Here is a 5723-nt window from a genome sequence, read left to right on the forward strand (position 1 = left end):
CATTATCTCATCGATGTCATATAAGAAATCCCTAACTCCCCTCATTAGTGTTTCACCCGGAGTGTATAAAGATTCCTCATTGTTTGGTGCTTGCCCTGGTCCTCCCCCTCTCATCTCAGAGCCTAACTCTTTGAGTGTTTGCATATTACAAGCATAACGGGCTACCCTTAAGCAGTTTGGTACATTTGATCCACAACCAGCTCCTCAACACCCTACGCTTACCATCCCAGCCGAGCCATCTAGATCCACCCCTTCAGGACCTCCTCCATTTGTGGGTTCCTCTCCTATGTTCCTCCCAAGAACTGTTCCTCCAAGTCTCAACCATCCATGAGCTATTCCGCTGGGACATTACCCTACAGGCTAGATTCCTTTCTTATTTCCCCCTCTGGGAATATTTTATGTCCCTGTCATGGCTTCGCTGGTCCTTCCTAACATGACTTTGGGGATCTTAGTATGGTACATTGATCCCCCTACAAGCATTCCACCCGATCATCTATTACCTTATCATGCTCTGACCCTAGTTCAACCGGTGCCTACGGCTCCTGTCACTGCTTCAGTTCCATCACAACCTCAACAAGAACCCATTCCTGTTGCGAAAGCATCAAGACAGGGGGGGAAAAACTAAAAGAAAATAACCTAAGGACAAGGCTCCCCAAGCTCCTCCAGCCCCCAAGGCCCCAAAGCTGTCACCTCCATGCGCTTTGGGTAAAGTTGTTGGGCATGCCACCAATAATTGTCCTGAACTTCCTCATCTTAAACCTTTGTTTCATGAAACGTTCCTTGAGTCAAATATCCCTGAAGTCCAAGTTAACTTACCAGGTCCACCCAAGAAACTCATAACATTACACACAAATCACCCTTGTGCCTTGTGTAATCATCATGGTCACTACTCCCATTGTTGCCCTTGTCTCGATGAATTTCGCGATTGCCTTGAGGCGCTTCGCGAATACGAGACCACTCGTAGTGGAACACCTACTCCTTTACCCGTGGATTTTGGTACCACTAGTAAACTAGAACAGGGGGACTCTGGTCCCACCATTGTGATCCCTCCCCGTGATGTCAAGATGATAGACATCACGGGCCTTATCCTTTACCTATCGTCATCCTTATGTTCCTCGCAGGAAAAAATTTCTGAGGTTTCTGCGTGCACTTCTATCGAACCTCTTTCGACAGAATCCAAAGTCTCAACATCCATAAACTATCCATCTACTAACTCATCGTCTACCATTCCAGATGATGCGTATGTGAACCTTCTTTCTTAGGTTGATGCACCAGGTACCGCTGCCGCATCATGTAGTTAGTCTTCCTCCTGTCCGCCCATATTCCATTCTGATGAGGACATCATGGAAGCTATGTATACCCCTGATTACCCTTGCACTTAGGCAAGGGGGCATATTTATTTGGAGAATTCTGAAGGCCATCTCCTTCCTAATTCTCCCAATGCACTCTACCTCAAGAAATTTTGCTCATAGCATATCCCTTTTATTTTCATGTCTTTATTTCTTCCATGAAGTTAGGTAGGTTGCATCATTTCATCATTTGTCTTTTTCACCTTTCTGATAGATCTATCATCCACACTGTATATTCGTCATGTTGATGGTGCAATTCGCTTCTCTAGGAATTTAGCCTCGACAACCTGGGCCATTTTTATCCCTTGCATGTGTTAGTCCTTTCAAATGACGTGTGCATTGGATATGCCACCAATAACCAGGCAAAATATGATGCAGTGATAGGTTTGTTAGTCGATGCCCTCACTCATCGCATCCTTCATCTTCATGTTCCTTTATATTCCTTGCTACTTGTCATGCAATTGAACGGTGTGTATCATGTGCATAACCAAGTCCTATTTAGAAAATATCTACAAGTTGTTTGTACGTGAATTTGAAACCATTACTTTCAGTCATGTTCCTAGAGCCGAAAATAACTATGTAGATAACATTGCAAATAACATTATAGATTGTCATTTATCACATGTATACCACAGAAGGCAACCATAAAACACAACACATGGTGAACCATCATTGTCATACAAAAATGCATAATCATATTATGCATCATAAAAGTGTTTGGAGCCCATAGGTCTAAATACAACAAACATGCCCATAACATGTTACAAAAATCAAAATGAAAGGGACCCACGTGTCCCCATATCTAGTCACTATTCGACGGATCCCATGCCAAAGGCTCTGATCCACCTACACGTAAATCACGTACTGCCTAACCATCCATCGCCGTGCGTCATATGATACCTCACCACTCTGAGGGAAGGCCGATACACTCATCTGTGTATCGATCGTCTAATTCATTCCATTTGTGCTCTGAAACTCTGATCAAGAGTACCTCACACCTATGGTGTAGATCAACGAGTAGTGCACTGTCCTCTAGACCCTGACGTGATGACGATGTTCCCCGATCTATAACCCTAGGTGTTGCGGCTCGTCCTGCATATCCTACCACTTTTACCGGTACTATGTCTGCATACCACATATTTTACACTCAGTACCATATACATGTGATAAAAATATGAAATGCGTAATAAAAATAACAACTTAGCACTTACCATCTGGTCCCCATGCTTGCTCAGGTGGAAGTGGTAAGTTTGATCTCCCTGGTAGTTCATCCTACTATAAGGATAATCATCAATGTAGAGGGGAATTTGATCCCAATGTGCGAAAAAATCTGGTCAGAACACTCATATGACTTCCCCTCCTCCTCCTTTCCATAGTAGTTGCCCCCAACAGCGCATCCTAGGCTCTTGTGGGCCCCCATCTTAGATTTGTACATGAGGACAGATAAGAAGAATGCACACAATACTATACTAAAATCATATTCATGGTTCACTTGCCTCCTGCATATACTTAACTGTCATTTCACCGATGACAGCATCATCTAGGCCCACCCATAGTAGGTCTCGGCCAAAACACTTTCAACCAGCATCATCTTCCCACTAGTGATGTGGTGGAATGCCTGGTTGCCCAAGATCCATAGCACAACTGTAGCCACAACTCATGTCTCTAGCATGTCTAGATCACCAATCGAGATGGCCGTGCCCTTCACATGCACATCTCGTGGACAATGGCGCTCCACAAACTCTGTAATGTTCCTCCCACGAGGCAACACTGGATGTATCGGTAAAGAAATAAATATCCTGTAATGTGAGCTCAATATTGTGCCCCTGCATGAAAAAGACCTCCTGGTCTGGATCCCAATAGCTTACAATTCTTGTTAGCAAGGGCTCACCTTCCCTCATCAATGGATTCTCTACCAACTTGAGAACCCCATAGCGAGCCAATGCCCCTCGAACCCCTTGATCCCTCTAAATCTCAGATCGAAGGGTATCCAAGTCTCACTCACTTTAATTGATTTTCAGCTCTGCCATGCCTGCAAAACACCACATGTCTTGTCAGTTCAGAGAAGAAAACACTGGTCTACACTGATCAACCTACATCCCCCACCAGGCCAGCAAACCACCCCTCTTTTCAACCCCAAATCGCAGTTTTCTACCCAGAAAGAGCGAGCTCGCAGGTTTTCACCTATTTCCTGCGAGCCAAATTGCATTTATGGGCCCAAAAACTGCGATGCAACCGTGAAGAGGAGCAGGGGTCTCCCAGGGAGTTGCTGAGTGCCAAAAATAAGGAAATAAACCACTGAAATTGAAGAGATGAGTAAGGCCACCTACTTGAAATCCACAGATCCTAATTCTGACGATCGGTTTGTCCGCTACGATCTCCACAAGATTTACCGCTTGTTCTTCCTCTCCAAATTCACCATTGTTCACTTAGCAAATGAATTCAAATTGGAGGGAAAATGTCCTTTCATAGAAAAATCCACAAATTTTCTGTTGCCCATTGCGACCACACTATAGCTTAGTTTGACGAACCGTAAACACTGTTGGAAAGATCTCATCGAGTACTGTAATTGATCTTCCTCAATTTTTGATGATTTGACACTTCACCAAGAAGTCATCTTTCAAAGAAGGGTCACCTCGTCGCCTCTCAAAATCGAATTTCTTCACACACGACACTTGTACCTTAGGGAACACCTTCCCTTAATACTTGTCATACCACGTGTCAATTTTTGTCATGAGTAACCATCTTTTACTCATGTTTTCATGGTCCCCATCGAGCCTATTCTGTGTGGTAGTGTCATCAAGTCACCCTTGTTCAGAGCATTCGCAATGAGTCAATTTTGCATCCATGGAGTCTATTTCACATCCCATTATATCATGTCACAATATTCCATCCATATTTGCATACCATTCATCTTGTGTTGTCCATTTTGGCCTCCAACCATACTGTCCCCATCTACTCCGGAGTTGAGTCAGTTGCTGCCAGGTCAACCATGCACTTTATGCTCTCACAAGGGAAGTCGTCTATTTGTCCCTCAGTTCCACATTTTCCACTGTCCCTGGTGTTAGTCCATCAGTCACATTATTATTTTCTCTCATGCCTTAGTTGAGGATCCTCATTGCCTCACCTATCACGGGCCCTATTCTATCGACATCAACTCATTTATTCTAGAAGAAGGACCTAGAGGGCAGTGTATCTTGGTTCTATCTTCGATTCTTATTCAATGCCTCAGATCGAGCAGAGGGACTCATTATTTCCCTTTGACTTGGTTGTTTCATGTTCGTGATTCGTGCAATTGATGGTCCAATGATACAACAGATTGTACCAGTGATTCTTGGGTGGGTGTGAGATGTTTTCAAACCTCATGAGGGGGTGGCCCTTCAGGTAGCCCCCCCACATACCTGAATGCATTCCTATTATGCTACAGCCTCAAATGCAGTTCCGCAGATTTGATGGGTTCGGTTCCTACCGATCGCAGTGTTCATAGCATGCACGTCTCCTTCAGATGATCCATTTAATTTTGCTGAGCCCTTCCTTGTTCAACAGGGATTCTACGGTTGTTCTACCCTCCCTCCCACCCATTTTATGAGGAAAGGGCCATTATATCTCATGTACTCAGTTGATATTGTATGAAGCCCTCACTCATGTTTTTCCAGGTGAATTATGTATATGGAACATTGTATTATTTTCTGGCTCAGTTATGCCAGCATGTCATGTACCATTCAGCATGTACTTCGTTGCTCAGTTTTATGTTTCTGAGTGCACCATTATTTTTGTACTAAGTTATCTCGGTAGGTATAGGTACGCCTTCCTCACCTCATTGAGGTCTGGTACCACAACATAAAAGGACACTTGCATTGCTCTCGCCCCCTCTATCCCTATCCTTCTTCACTTCAACTCTATTGGTCTCTCTCTCTCTCTCTCTCTCTCTCTCTCCACTTTGTTGTATAGTGATTGTGTCTTTACAATGTAATTCAATCATACATTTTTCTCCTAACACTCATACGTTGGGGGGCAATCTGTTATCACCAAAACATTGATAATCTAGCCTAATTTACTAGATGGATCAAAGTACACCATGTAAAGCTAATTTTACCATAGTAAAATTGCTTTCATTGTGAGAAATTACTTAATAAACCACCTTTGTTAAGTAATTTATAATTAAACCCATGAATAATAATTAAATAAATCACTATTTATTTGATTTTCTTGTAGGAATAATTAATTGAACTATTAGTTAATTAATATTCCTTGTCATGTTTGACCCAGTTATGAAAAATAAACAGATAAATCATTGATTATCTTATTTTTCTCTAAGAATAATTAATTAATCACTAATTAATTATTATTCTTTGTCAAATTTGACTAAATCCC

This window comes from Pinus tabuliformis, chromosome 2_2 (genome assembly GCF_031772625.1).
Source record: "Pinus tabuliformis cultivar Carrire ecotype Pingquan chromosome 2_2, CPIR1, whole genome shotgun sequence".
In the NCBI taxonomy this organism is placed as follows: Eukaryota; Viridiplantae; Streptophyta; class Pinopsida; order Pinales; family Pinaceae; genus Pinus; species Pinus tabuliformis.